This window comes from Dendrobates tinctorius, unplaced genomic scaffold, assembly GCF_039654945.1.
Source record: "Dendrobates tinctorius isolate UK_male_01 unplaced genomic scaffold, ASM3965494v1 ptg000103l, whole genome shotgun sequence".
Lineage (NCBI taxonomy): Eukaryota > Metazoa > Chordata > Amphibia > Anura > Dendrobatidae > Dendrobates > Dendrobates tinctorius.
The window spans coordinates 41067832-41083632 of NW_027361771.1; the positions used below are offsets into that span (position 1 = coordinate 41067832).

At 45.8% G+C, this 15801-nt stretch overlaps 1 long non-coding RNA gene across 1 annotated transcript in view; it reads right to left on the reverse strand.

Annotated features, from left to right (window-relative positions):
• Positions 1 to 15801, reverse strand: part of LOC141100082 (uncharacterized) — a 248453-nt gene that overhangs the window by 76350 nt on the left and 156302 nt on the right. The gene's annotated exons all lie outside the window — the stretch shown is intronic.

Below are 15801 nucleotides of genomic sequence, written 5' to 3' on the forward strand. Positions count from 1 at the left end.
GTAGATGGACATGTTCTGAGCAGCTCCTGACTTGAACCAGGAGTTGCCGGACGGAGTGGACTTATACGGAAGGTTCTCCGTAGGAAGGATTCGTTTTTCTAGAGACACGGTTGGAAAGTGTATCCCGTGGGCTCGTTCCACGCTGACCACCATCAGGTGGAGGAAAAAACCCGGCCATAACAAGGGAGCGGCCCCTAGCCTAGTTTGCATTCCTCAGGGTGCTACTAGCAAGCCAATAGCTTTGGCTACTTTATGGATCATCGCCCTTACCACGGTTAGTCCGACAGGAAAGGCGGCTATATCGAATCACAGAAACGATGATGCGTTGTCTGAGCAGGATTCGCAGCTGCTGGCCCAGAACGATAACTGTGAAGTGCTGGAGTGGAAGGAAGGAGTTTAAGCAGCATATTGTTTGGAAACGGCCAGGAAAGGTACATACTGACAGGGAGAGCTGGAAAGGTGCATTTCATCATATCTGGAAGCTGGCTGGACCCCTCACCTGGAGGACACAGCACAGAAGTGGGCCTCTGTGCATGCCAGAACTGTGAGTAAAGCCATTGGAACTGCATTCAACTGACTCCTTGTCTCTTTCCCTGCGTCTTTCACCCAGCTCTGCTACATCCTCCTCTCCACACTACCTCACCATCTTCCAACTCACCTCAACTGCCCTGGGGCTACAGCTCTACCTTTGGAGAGCATTAACATCACCGCTGCCCATAACATCTGTCCCAGAGAAGCAACACTGCAGCGCTGGTCATACTGACCAGAAACCACAAGTGGCGTCACAAATCACTTCATAAACTTTATTCCCATTCAATTCTACCCTTTTACGTGACCGACTGGGGCCACGGACCAGGTCACTGCCACTGTGACACATCCCTTTAAGACGATCGGCCCGATACCAAGTATCCCACGGCCCCTGGGGCCCGTCACATACAGTCGGTGGAAATATCCTTTAGTGAGACATCGCCTCAAAAGCGGATGTACCCACATTAGTCTCCACCTCTTCAGATCCACAATCACTGGGTAAGGCTCCCCAAAACATTGAGACAAGGCCCAATGTAAAAGAACCCACTCAGTTGTGTTTAAGGTTAGGCTCTCATACATGTTTGTCACAAACCAGCAAAACCAAAACACCAGCATTACACACGGATTACGATAGGGAGAACACTCGTGCGACTCTTGGCAGTGAGACTCGGACCGATTTTTCATACATTTAGTGTGACTCCAGCCTAACATTGAGAGCAGGCAGCGGCTAATGGTACTAGTACTTCATCAGCCTACACTTGCTGCCGCTACTAATAGAGCAAGTGGGATCCCCTAAGTTTTTATAATCAGCCTTGCTAAAGCAGACAGCTGGGGGCTGGAATTCTCAGGCTGGTAAGTGGTCATGGATATTGACCCCACCAGCTTAAAAATAGCTGGTCTCACTGTTATTGGAAGCAACAGGTGTAGGTCCTGTTGGTCTAGCACGCATCTTCACTACTGCTGCCTCACTCCGCAGGTATCTTAAGGCACAGTTTGTCTTACTCAGGACACTCACACTGGCTCAGTGAGCAAGTGCAGTGCGGTGTTCCTGACATTATAACTGACAGTGAACTTTTTTTTCCCTTCTGCAGCATAGACTCAATGCATGCTTTAACTGAGCAGGTGAAATGCTTGACTCAGTCGCTGCAGAAGCTAAATTTGGAGCACCAAACTCTGTCAGGTTGCAGACTTGGTTCAGGGGGCGCTTTCCACAGGGTTTCAGCAGGTGGGGGCTAGAGATGTCATTTTAGTCCCACCCGAATCCCTGGTTAAGTTACCGGATACGTTTGCTGGTAACAGAAATGAATTTAGAGCATTTAAGGAGGGCTGTAAGCTCTTTTTCTCCTTCAGACCCCATTCCTCTGGGGATGAGAAACAGAGGGTGGGGGGGTTATGACCCTGCTTAGGGGGTCCCCACAATCCTGGGCATTTTCTCTTTCCTATTCTGCCCCGGAGAGAATTACTGTGGATGCATTTTTTGAGGCCTTAGGGCATATTTACGATGAGCTGGATAGAGTGCGTTTGGCTGAAGTTAAGGTGATGAATGTCTGTCAGGGGAAGCACTCGGCCGAGTGGTTCTGTTCTGAATTTAGACGTTGGGCAGCTGAGATTTCTTGGAGTGATGCCGCCCTTCGGGGGTTCTTTCGTAGAGGCCTGTGTGAACGTCTGAAGGATGCCCTGGCACTTCATCCTCCACCTGACTCCCTGGAGGATGTCATGACCCAAGCGGTTCGCATGGATCGCAGACTGCGGGCAAGAGGTGTTATGCAACTTGAAACATCATTATTCTCCAGTGGAGGTGAGACTCGAACTCCTCCTGTGGCTATGGAGGTGAGCGCTGTCACCTGTAAGGAGAAGGAAAGAAGACGCCGCCGGGAGAAGCAGTTGTGCTTCTATTGTGGGGAATCTGGACATTGGAAGAAGGACTGCCCCTCCTGTCCATCATCCTCCAAGGTGGCGGGAAACGACTAGGTCTGGGTAGTAGTCGAGGAGGCTACCCTGACCTTCAGGTACAGGTTCTATTTATCTTGCCTTGCTATGATCAACTTTTAAAAGCCTGAAGCAATCAGATTTTTTCTTAATTAATATATTTATAATATTTGGGGGGATTTATTTTCATGTCTTTGGGATTTGTTTCCAGAAAGATAATGTTGAATATTATTTTGCACTGTGAAAATTGAATATAACGTTTATTTTTCCCATAAAAATATTTTGGTCCAAAATTCTCATTTTCACAAGGATAACAGGAGAAAATGGACCCCACAGTATGTTATACAATTTCTCTTTGGCCGGCGTCAGGACATACCGATTCATTGCATGCGCTGCAGTATTCAGTATAGAATCATAGAATCATAGAATCGTAGAGTTGGAAGGGACCTCCTGGGCTATCTGGTCCAACCCCCTGCTCAAAGCAGGATTCGCTAAATCATCCCAGTCAGATGTCTGTCCAGCCTCTGTTTGAAGACTTCCATTGAAGGAGAACTCACCACTTCTCGTGGCAGCCTGTTCCACTCATTGATCACTCTAACTGTCAAAAAGTTTTTTCTAATATCTAATCTGTGTCTCCTCCCATTCAGTTTCATCCCATTGCTTCTAGTCTTTCCTTGTGCAAATGAGAATAAAGTTGATCCTTCTACAATGTGACAGCCCTTTAGATATTTGTAGACAGCTATTAAGTCTCCTCTCAGTCTTCTCTTTTGCAAACTAAACATTCCCAAATCCTGCAACCTTTCCTCATAAGACAGGGTTTGCAGACCGGTCACCATTCTGGTCGCTCTTTTCTGAACTTGCTCCAGTTTGTTGATGTCTTTTTTAAAATGTGGTGCCCAAAACTGGACACAATATTCCAGATGAGGTGAACACTAACTGCGCGTGCTTGCAGTGGAAGAAGAAATTAACCCCTTTCCCACCTGAGACGTATCCATATGTCCCTGTGGCCTGGGTCTTATTAAACTGGGATGTATGATTTTAAGTATGTTTTAAACTGTAATTGTTAATAAAGTTTTGCCTTTTTACTTAGTATTGTGGTGTGCATTCCCTACAGTGGTACTTTTTCTTGTGTTGTCCATTTTGCCTGCCACTGGCATTGCACCTGCTTATAAATAGACCAACTCTCATCAGTAGTGCACCTAGGCTTCATTATTGTCATTATTGTGGGATGTATGGATATGTCACAGCGATTTTGCGCTCACACGGACTGTGCACGAGCGATCGCGCTGGATGTCAGATGATTCTGTCACGTGTAACTGTCCTGTGTGACACGACCCGCAGGTCGGTAACTGAAACAACAAGACAAACACGTGTACCTGTCCTGTGTGACACGACCCGCAGGTCGGTAACTGAAACAACAAGACAAAGGGGAAGGGGAAACAGTTACAACGGTGGGCCCTGCAATAGGGAACGGGGATGTGGAGACCTCCTGCACTCCCCTGAGGCAGTGTCCCTAAGCACTCCTAGCGTTCCCTATACAGGCTCCTCACCTGTTGCCGAGCAGGATACCTGAATCCCTCACTCGCCCTGCACCTATCCCTTTCTAGGGAACTGGGTGATGCGGACACTGGTCCCACCGCTGTACTAATACACACAAGGAAAAATACACCAAACGGGGAAAACACCAAAACACTTATCTTTCTCAGCTGCAGTCACGGGGCAGCAGAGTGCAGCACCAGATCAACTTGCAGCAGAGGCTCGACACCTCAGAGCCAGCTGCTACCTTCACCATCTTCAGCAGTGGCTCGACACCTCAGAGCCAGCTGCTCACTTCACCCAGGTTGGAATCCACAAAGGATCTGCTATCACCAACACCTGCTGATAGACCAGCTGACCTTATATAGCAAAGGAGGAGCGGTCACATCAGCAGGAGCCAAAAACACATGTAATAACCCCAGTGACCACCGGGCAAAAGGTAAAACAAAGAAATGTAATGACACTTGTGGCCACCGGGGGCAAAAACCCATATTAAGCCCCCAGAAGCCTGAAAATAAAGGTTTACATGAGGGAACCCAGAATCTGACACAGATCCAAGAATTGGACTGTGAAATGCGAAATGGCTCTTCGTCCCTCAAAGGAAATTCAGCAAATTCTGATCTCCCAAATCCAAATGCCCCCCTCCCTTCTAAGTCCCGCAGTGTACCTAAACCCCATATAGCTTCCACGTTTGGAATTTCTGTAGTGATGAGAGCCCCCCAAACTTAAGAGTGCATGTCTCCGGAAGCATGAGCTGGGCATAGCGTACTGATCACTACAACCTACTGGTCACTACAGCGTACTGGTCACTAGAATGGAAGTTTGTAATTTTCACTCTGCAGCATCCACTGCTGCTTGTTTCTGAAAAACACTCATGGAGTCAAAATCGTCACTACTGCTGTAGATAAATTCCCATAGAGGTCAAATTTCCAAAATGGGGTCACTTGAGGGGTGATTCTGATCTTCTAGCAATTAGGGGCTCTGTATATGGAGGCTGCACTCTATTGTAGGAAAATCTGCGCTCCAGGAGGCAAATAACGCTCTGTCCCTCCTGAGTCGTATGGCTAAGCAGTACTGTACAGCCACATATGGGGTATTGCCACATTCAGTAGAAATTGTAGGACAAATTATGGTGCCTTTTTTACCCACTTCTTGTGTGAAAATGTAAAATCTCAGGCTAAAACAAAATTCTGGTGGTATAAATGCAGTTAATTTTTCTTCACAGCCCAAAGGTATAAAATTCTGTGACACATCTGTGGTGTCAATATGATCAGGATGAATTCATTGAGAGGTGTAGTTTGTAAAATGGGGTCACTTATGGGGGTTCTGCATATCTGGCAACTCAACAAATGGGGCTCTTTCAGTAGGTCATGACACTCGCAAACCATAACAGTAAAATCTGCACTATATCTGCACTATAGTATGGCGCTCCTTCCGCTCTGAACTTTGCACTGTGCCTGAAAAATATTTCCCGATTACATGTAGGATATTGGGGCACTCAGGAAAAAATGGACCTCAGTTTGTTGTAAAAAAAAAATCCTATGAGCCCTTAGAAAAATTAAAACTTAGGGCTAAACAACATTTTAGTGGTAAAAATGTAATTTATTCTTTCTTTATCACTCAATGCTATAAAAATCTGTGAGGCACATGTCATGTCAATATGATCACTGCACCCCTAGATGAATTCACTGGGGAGTGTAGTTTGTAAAATGAGTTCACACATGGAGTTTTCTGTTGTTCTGGCACCCCATGGGCTCTGCCAATGTGACATAGCACCCTTAAACCATTCTACAAAATCTGAACTCCAATGTGGCGCCTCTTCCCTTCGGAGTTTTGCACTGTGCCTCAAAAATAGTATTCCCCCACATATGGGCAACCGGCGTACTCAGGAGAAATTGCACAACAAATTGTATGGAGCAATTTCTCCTGTTACCCTTATGAAAATGAAAAATTTGGGGCTAAAATAACATTTTTTGTGGGGAAAATGTGATTTTTTTTTAATTTTCACAGCTCATCATTATATACTGTGAAGCACCTTTGGGGGGAGGGTAACAAGGTGCTCAGCACACATCTAAATACATTCCTTGGGTGGTCTAATTTTCAAAATGGAGTCACTTGTGGGGAATTTACACTGTTTAAGCACATTAGGGGCTCTCCAAATGGTACATAGTGTCTGTTAGGCGCCGGGACTTTCTCACTGCACAAGATGGATCCCAAGCCTTGTCTGGTGCTGTGGTCTCCCATTCAAGCTTGGCTGCTAAGCCTATGGTGACTACTGGCATACATGTGCTGCGTTGTACTCTGGAGCTTAAGTCCAGATTTCACCCTTCTGAGCATGTCTGTGATGTGGTGCCTTCTCATTGGTGCTCGGACATCACCTGCTCTGGTTATGTGGCAGCTTCTGATTGGTCCACAGGCAAGATCCTGTCTGTCTGGACTTGAGCTGTATGTATAATGTGTGTATCATGTGTGTTTGGTGTGTTGGTAGCTACTATACTACCCTGTGTGCATGTGTGCCACAATGGCATGCGATCCCAGTAGTAATGCTACCTAAGCCGATGTCTTTTCGGAGAGTTGACGGGGTTTGTTTTGCCAATCCCAATTTCCCATCGAACTGTACCCCTTACTCTCACAGTGTCTCCGAAGCATCAGGAGATAATCTCCTTTTTAGTTATCACTGAAGGTATGGATGAGGTACTTTTGGGGATACCTTGGCTGCGCCTTCACTCCCCCAAGTCTGATTGGGCAACGGGGAGCATACAAAAATGGGGTAGCTTCTGTGAGAGTCTGTGTCTGAAGGCCCAGGCACCCCCGGGCAAGTTCTATGTACCATCTAGAGCTTTAGCCGATCAGCAAAAACACATAATAAATAATAATAATAATTGTATTTCTATAGCACCAACATATTCCACAGCACTTTACATTATAGAGTGGACATGTACAGATAATAGACATTACAGCATACCAATAAACACATAGATCAAAACAGATACCAAGAGGAATGAGGGCCCTGCTCGCAAGCTTACAATCTATAAAGAAAAAGGGGAGACACAAAAGGTAGATGGTAACAATTGCTTTTATTGTTCAGACCAGCCATAGTGTAAGAATCGGGTGTTTCTGTGTTGCTGCATGAAACAGTTAACAGTCTAAATATGTAACAGTACAGACACAGGGGAAATGCATAAAGCATGTGAGAACATGATGCGAGGCACCTGGTTATGGTAAAAAAATTTTGAATGAGCCACTTAAGAATATTTACGTTAATGCATTGAGGTGATAGGCCAGTCTGAACAAATGTGTTTAAACTGTGGGGATTGGGGAGTAATTGTAGTAACCTGGGTAGTGCATTCCAAAGAATTGGCACAGCACGTGAAAAGTCTTAGAGACGGCAGTGGGAGGTTCTGATTATTGAGGATGTTAATTTCAAGTCATTAGCAGAACAGAGGGGACGGATAGGGTGGTAGGCTTAGACGAGGGAGGAGATGTAGGGTGGTGCTGAGCCATGGAGTGAGGGTAATAAGTTTATACTGAATTCTGAAGTGGATGGGTAACCATTGTAATGACTGGCACAAGGTAGAGACATTGGTATAACTATTGGTGAGGAATATGAATCTAGCTGCAGCATTCAGGACAAATTGGAGAGGGGAGAGTTTGGTAAGAGGGAGACCGATTAGTAGAGAGTTACAATAGTCCAGACGAGAATGAATAAGAGAAACAGTAAAAGTTTTTGCAGAGTCGAAAGTAAGAAAGGGTCGAATTCTAGAAATGTTTTTGAGGTGCAGATAACAAGAGCGAGCCAGTGATCGGATGTGGGGGGTGAATGAAAGTTCGGAATCAAGTATGACCCCAAGACAGCGGGCATGTTGCTGGGGAGTAATGGTGGAACCACCCAAGGAAATGGCAATGTCGGGTATAGGTAGGTTAGTAGAGGGAGGAAACATGAGGAGATCAGTTTTTGGCAGGTTAAGTTTCAGATAGAGGGAGGAAATGGTGTTAGAGACAGTGGTAAGACAATCACTGATGTTTTCAAAAAGGCAGGCGTGATATCAGGAGAAGAAGTGTATAATTGGGTGTCATCAGCATAGAGATGGTACTGGAACCCAAATCTACTGATTGCTTGATCAATAGGGGCAATATACAAAGAGAAGAGGAGGGGTCCTAGAACCAATCCTTGAGGAACGCCAACAGTAAGGGAAGATGAGAGGAGGAGGAGCCAGCAAAAGATACAGTAAAGGAACGGTCAGAGAGATAGGAGGAGAACTAGGAGAAAACGGTGTCTTTGAGGCCGATGGAGAGGAGCAGGCGCATACCGTCAATAGTAGCAGACCATGCAGCTGCTATGGGGCCCGGAGAGGTGAGGGGGCCTGGATGGGTGAGGGGGCCTGCGACGGCCGCTGCGATTTGGCAGCTGTGCTGTGCTGACACAGTACTATCTCCTTTAATTAAATGTAAGCGACTGCCGGCGGCGGCTGTATACCCCCTGGCTGGGCCCCTTGAAGCTTTCCTTGTTTCCTGGTCAGCAGTTGGCTGAAGTCTCTGGCTGGATTTGCATAAGAATGCCATGCCTCCTAGCAGCCAGAGAGGTAGCAGCACCTGCATTGCAGGAAGCAGAAGGGTCTCTGGTGCTGATGGGCTACATGTACAAGGTGATGTGTTATAATGAAGGGTCCTGTCTCTACGTGTAGGCTGTCTGTCAGTGGTGGGCTGTGCTTGGTCAGAATGTAGCAGAGCGCTGTGTATTCCCTCTGCAGAACATGAGTTCACAAGAAGGAGCTAAGATGTTGCTCCTTGTGAGGAGGGAGGATACCCAGTTATCTGTCAGGAGGTGGATGAGGTGTGTGAAGGACTTTGGCTTCCTCCCTGTGAATTGTGACATAACATTGCTTCCTCAGTAGTGATGTGTCATTCGTGAACGATCATATTCAAAGAGCCGTCTCCCTGCTGTGAACGAAATGAGCCGATGAGCCGGCTCTGCAGGGAGAACAGCCAAGTTTTTTTTTTTCTGGCGCCTGGCAGCTTAGTGAAGCCTGACTGTGACTCATCTGGGGGGAGGAGCGGTCAGGAGAGGAGGAGATGTGGGCTGTAAATAAATGCACGTGAGTTAACCCTTCAGTCCCAAATATACACTGCCAGTTCCTCCATGGCATATATGGTATGTGATTATGTGTAGTAGGAGGGACTCAGCACATTGTCGTCATCATCATCATCATCTGCAATGACCTGTGCGTTACCTTTAGTCCCAAATAAAGATATACTTCACTGTCCCCTCATCCATGGCATTTACATACAGTATATGGTATGTGCAGGAGGAGAGGCTCAGCACATTGTTTGGTATATCATCTTCTCATAGTGTTAGGCCAGGTTCACATTGCGTTAATGGCCCTGCGTTCAACGGGATCATTACATAGCGGCACTAACGCACCCATTGGCCGCAATGATACTAACGCATCCAAATGCATGATGCGTTACTTCATGGCGCACCCCCAAATGCTGCAGACCGCGTTCCAGGGTGCGTCATGAAGTAACGCATCATGCCGATTTTGGATGCGTTAGTATCATTGCAGCCAAAGTGTGCGTTAGTGCCGCTATGTAACAGATCCCGTTGAACGCAGGGCCAGGAGGATTTAGGACAACACTACAGGGAGGAGTATAGACAACGTCAGTTGTTGCTGCTAAGGGCTCATACTCACTAGCGAGAGAGTCACGTGATTCTCGTGCGAGTCTCTCGCATGGAAACCTGGCACTGCCGCCGACACTGGGACTGAAGCATGCGTCTACATGTATTTCTATGCAGCCGCCCCCTCTGGTCCCAGTGCCGGCGGCAGTGCCAGGTTTCCATGCGAGAGACTCGCATGAGAATCACGCGACTCTCTCGCAAGTGAGTATGAGCCCTAAAGGTAGGGGAAGTAATATAAAGTGATTTTAGGTAAAACCTGTGGAGAGATATAGGTCCAGTCAATATACAGAGTTCAGCTGTTTTCACACGTGCATATTTTGGCTGCACACGGATCCGTTTTCGTCACCATTGACTTTCAGTGGTGACGGATGGGACTTGCATGTGCATCCAGTTGTCACCATTTTCCCACAGATCCGTGTGTCTGCATATTTTTTCAGATGCACAAAAACGCAACTTGTTGCAGTTTTGTGTCATCTGAAAAACACGCAGGCACAGGGAGACGCACGGATCCGCGGCTACACGTCTGGATTAACTTGGAGCTCTATGGAGCACGGATCCAGGAGAACACAGATCCATGTGCAGGAATCCGTTTTGCGGCACTGAGCATGCTCGGAAACGATGAAACTGTATGGGTCCAGTAGGCAGACATAATGTAGACTACGTCTGTATGCTGATCTGTCATACAGTGATCTTTCCTGCCTCACTAGAAGAGCTTGTGCCCTATGTTACAGTGTGGTAATGATAATAAAATGTATTGGGAGCATGTCTATAACATGGGGGCGCCTGGTTAGGGGCTGTACGAGTGGGGCTGCGTTCACACTAGTGTTTTGATACGGTGCGTTGTGATGCGTAGCAATCCTGATGCATCCTGATCCAGATTACATGCTAACATAGATAAAGAAGGCAATTAAGCATTAAATGCTACAGTACATCCAGCTGTACAAGAAATGGGACCAAATGTGAAAAAATAAACATCAGGAAGGGAAAAAAAATGTGAGAATGAGCTGATTTTCCTGAGTAATGAGCGAAGAGCTGTAATCAGCAGAATGCAATGGCAATTAAACACTATTTGGATGGAGGACGAGCGATGCTGCTGGAGAGGAGATAGCACTGTGCTGCGCTATGACTCTGGGGCAGGATTACAGATGTTTGCAAGAAACAAAGGCATATAGAGGATTAATGTGTGGGCAAGAATGCTTTAACCCCTTCTCACTGACAAAACGTATACTTGCATCCTAGATATGATGATCATGCCTTTTGTCTGTTTAGAACACCCCTGGGAGGTGATGGGAAGACACAATGTGTAGTTCTTGCCATTTAAAATTCCCTCATGTATCACTCATCATAGTGACCTATTGTCATTCAATCTGATTCTGGGGGGGGGGGGACTTAAAGGGAGTCTGAGCACAAAATGACTGAAAGTGCAGATGCTCGGTGCACCCTTGGTGAGGCCAGTCTAGGGCACCTTCTGTCTGCTTTCTATCTAGCTCTGCCAAGGGTGCACTGAGGACATATTTGGTATGAGCAGTCATTTTGTGCCGACAGATTCCATAATCGCTGGTCTTATTGTAGACAGCTTAACGAGGTTGTCCTGCTTAATCTTCCATTTTGACTTTTACAAGGAATATATCAAATTGGATGTTAGTGTTTTACTTTTTCTGTTACTCAAATGAGAAAAAAATCAAAGACTAGCTATAAAATTAATTGTTTGACCTATAACATGCATGCCTGAAGTTAAAAGCACCTGTTGATTTTTTTTTTTTTTGGGGGGGGGCCCATTCAGACTTTTGCTATGAGGCCCCATGATTTCTATGTACGCCCCTGGAGAGGAGCATAGTGAGGAGTAGCTGATGATCCACAGTGTTGAATGCTGCGGAGAGATCCAAGAGAATTAGCATGGAGTAGTGACCATTAGATTTAGCTGTTAGATGATCATTAGAGACTTTAGTGAGGGCAGTTTCAGTAGAGTGTAGAGAGCGGAAACCGGATTGTAGAGGGTCGAGGTTTTACCACGGGGCGACCCAGCCCCCCTGCCAGCGCTGCGTGCATGCCTGACTATGTGCCCACAGGGACTCTCTCCCTTTGTCCCAAGACCTTGATATCTCTCTCCTCCCCTCCAAAAATGAGAATATTGCTACTTATCGTGGCTGCCTTCCATGGACTTTCCATGCTCAGATATATCTCCATACCTCTAGTCTGATGAAGGTCTGAGTTGTAGACCGAAACGTCATATAATTTTGGGAGAATCTGTTGTACAAATAAATTTCTTCTGCATATATTTCTTTTGAGTGCCGGAATTTCTTATACTATAGTAGAGGGTCGAGAGTTATCTGAGAGATAGTGGATAAGTCGGGCGTGGATCAGGCATTCCAGGAGTTTAGAGATGAAGGGAAGATTAGAGACAGGTCTATAGCGGCACAGTTTTGGTCGAGGGATGGTTTTTTAAGTAATGGCTGTATGACAGCATGCATAAATGAGGAAGGAAAGATACCAGAAGAGAGAGGTTGAATATATTTGTTAGGTGAGTGGTGACAGCAAGGGAAAGGGACTGGAGGAGATGTGATGGAATGGGGTCACTGGTGCAAGTAATAGGGCGAGAAGATGCAAGGAGCCTGATTACTTCTTCTTCTTTTACTGATTCAAAATCAGAGAGTGAGCTAGATGCAGTAGGGGGAGGGAGGACAGTGCATGGTATGAGGTGATTGGGAGATAATTTCCTGTCAGATATGGTAAATTTTTTCTTTGAAATAACTGGCCAGATCGTCATCGTGGAGATCCGTAGTTGGGGCCTGCACTCTTGGGTTGAGTAGGGAATGAAAAGTGTCAAAGAGACATTTTAGGTTATTGGATAGTGAGGTGATGAGGGTGTTTTAAATAGGTTTGTTTTGAGAGGTGAAGGACAGTGTTGTATGTTTTAAGCATAAACGTATAATGGATGAAATCTTCAGGTAGATTGGAACACATCCATGCCTCACAGCGTATGATGGCTTTTAAGCATGGCAAACGTCGCCGAGGAGGGCGTGTTGGGGGGGTAAGGGTTCAGGATTTTCCCACTGCACTTGATGGATCCCAAGCCATGTTTAGTGCTGTGGTCTTCAATTCAGGCTTGGCCACTGGGATGACTGCTCAGCACAGACTTTGGACCCAGCGCCTTGCCCAGGCTCATGCTGCATGTGTAGTTGCTGCTGGTTCTTCAGCTAAGAACATGGTGGCTACTGGTATACATGTGCAGCATTGTACTCTGGAGGCCAAGTCCAGATTTCACCCTTCTGAGCATGTGCGTGATGTGGCGCCTTCTCATTGGTGCTCGAACGTCAGCTGTTCAGGTGATGTGTCAGCTCCAGATTGGACCACAGGCAAGGTCCCTTCAGTCTGGACATGAGCTTAAGGTATAAAAGGCTCTCAATGGTGTACGCCTGTGCGCTAGTGTCATTTGCGTGCAGGTTTTTCTTTTCGCTTGACCTAACGTCTGTCTCGGCCACATGTGCAGTTAGCACAGAATGTTTACAGGGCACAGTCAATCCACGTGCTTAAACCCTATTGTTTTTACTGGGTATTGCACACACCTGATTTTGGTGCAGCTCGGCCGTTAGCTGAGTTGGTACTTATATTTTTGTGCCACTCTGTCGTCTGCTGAGTAACGTATTTATATTTTCTTTGCCATTTGGCAGTTAGCTGAGCAGGTATTCCTCTTCCTGTGTGCACCCCTCTGAGATGTTATTAGAGACTGGTATCTTGCGTTCAGTTCACACTGTGTGGAGATAACACAGCCTGTTTCTTGGTGAACGCTCACCGTGCGGCTCCAGCATTGTTCGATAGCAGCAGTATTTCATCTCCGCAGGGTGGACCCCCGGTTGTGATCGCACTCTATCATTTATATTTAGTGCTATTCGCCAACCCTAACAGTGTCCGCTAATGATTCCAGGAAATTTTACATTCAAAAAGTCAAATGACAGTCCTTCCCTTCCAAACCCTGCCATGTACACAAGCAGTAGTTTTCTCCCTCATATCGGTTATCGGCATATTCAGGAGAAATTGCACTACAAATTGTATGGTGCGATTTCTCCTGTTACCCTTATGAATATGCAAAATTTGGAACTAAAAAACATTTTTGTGAGGAAAATGTGGTTCTCCAAATGCAACATGGCGTCTGCTAATTGTTCCAGTAAATTGTGCATTTAAAAAGTGAAATGGCGCTCCTTTCCTTCCGAGCGCAAACAGTGGTTTCCCCACACATATGGGGTATCAGCATGTTCAGGAGAAATCGCACAACAAATTTTGGGATCCATTTTTTCCTGTTACCCTTTTGAAAATAAAAAAAAATTGGATCTAAAGTGCATTTTTTGTGTTTAATTTTTTTTCCACATTCCAAAAATTCCTGTGAAGCACCTGAAGGGTTAATAAACTTTTTGAATGTGGTTTTGAGCAGCTTGAGGGGTACAGTTTTTAGAATGGTGTCACTTTTCGGTATTTCCTATGTATTTCAGATGGTCCCTAAAGAAATTGCTCGTCAACTTTTAACCCTTATAACTTCCTAACAAAAAAAATATTTAAAAAATATTACTGATGTAAAGTAGACATGTGGGAAATGTTATTTAATAACTATTTTGTGTGACATCTCTCTCTAATTTAAGGGCATAAGAATTCAAAGTTTGAAAACTGCAACATTTTTCAAATTTTTTACAAATTTCAATTTTTCACAAATAAACGCAAGTTTTAGGCTGTGTGCACACGTAGCGATTTTTAAGCTTTTTTGCCGCGATTTTCGGCGCGAAAACGCTTAAAAATCGTGTACAGAACGCCCCCCATGCATTCCTATGGCATTCCGCACATGCTGTGCTAATGCTGCGCTTTTTTCTGCGGCGGAATCGCATCGCGGAAAAAATCGCAGCATGCTCATTCTTTGTGCGGAAGCGCAAAGAATTGCCGCGATTCCGCACCCATAGGAATTCATGAGAATCGCTTACTTCCCGCATGTGGCTATGCCCACCATGCGGGAAGTTAAGCGTCTCATGTGCGGTTGGTACCCACGGTGTGGAGGAGAGGAGACTGTCCTCCAGGCCCTGGGTACCATACCCCTGTAAAAAAAGAATAAAAAATAAAAAATCGGGGTATATTTACCTTCCGGCGTCCGGCGCTGCATTCCCGGCCTAAGCGTTCCCAGTAATGCCTTGTGGCAAGGTCCTGTGATGACGTAGTCTCGCGTGACTCTAGCGGTCTCGCGAGATCGCTATAGCAACGCGAGACTACCTCATCACAGGTCTCGCAAGGCATTACTGGGAACGCTGAGGCCCGGGATGGCAGCGCGGGACGCCGGAGGGTAAATATACACCGATTTTTTTATTTTTTTTTTAGCATTTTAACATCCTATCTTTTACTATTGATGCCGCATAGGCGGCCTCAGTAGTAAACAGCTGCTCACACTTGTCAAACACTATGTTTGACGAGTGTGACCAACCTGTCAATCACTTTCCAAGCGATGCTTCAAATCGCTTGGAAAGTGCTTGAATATCGCACGCGAAAATCGCGGCAAAATCGCGATCATAATCGCGGTGAAATCGCGCGGAAAAAAAGCGCGATTTCTGGGATGGAGTCCGATTTTTAGTAAGCGTTTTAAAACGCTACGTGTGCACATAGCCTTAACGAATAAATTTTACCACTAACATGAAGTACAATATGTCATGAAAAAACAGTCTCAGAATCAGTGGGATCCGTTGAAGCGTTCCAGGGTTATTGCCTCATAAATTGACAGTGGTCAGAATTGTAAAAATCGGCATGGTCATAAACATGCAAATCATATTGGGGGGGTAAAGGTGTTAAAGGGCTGGTGGTCGGCAAAACAGGTCCATCTAAGGCTATGTGCACACGGTGCAGATTCTGTGCAGTTCTGCAGCAGATTTGGCCCTGCAGAACTGCAAGTGATGTACAGTACCATTTAAGGCTATGTAAAACAAAAAACGCTGTGCACATGTCACTTTTGTGCAGTTCTGCAGCAGTTTTCCATCTGCTCCATTATAGAAATCTGCAGGTGAAATCCACACAAAAACTGCACTAAATCTGCACTAAAACTGCAGGTAAAACGTAGGTCATTTTACCTGCAGATTTAGCAAAATCTGCCCGGAAAATTCCAC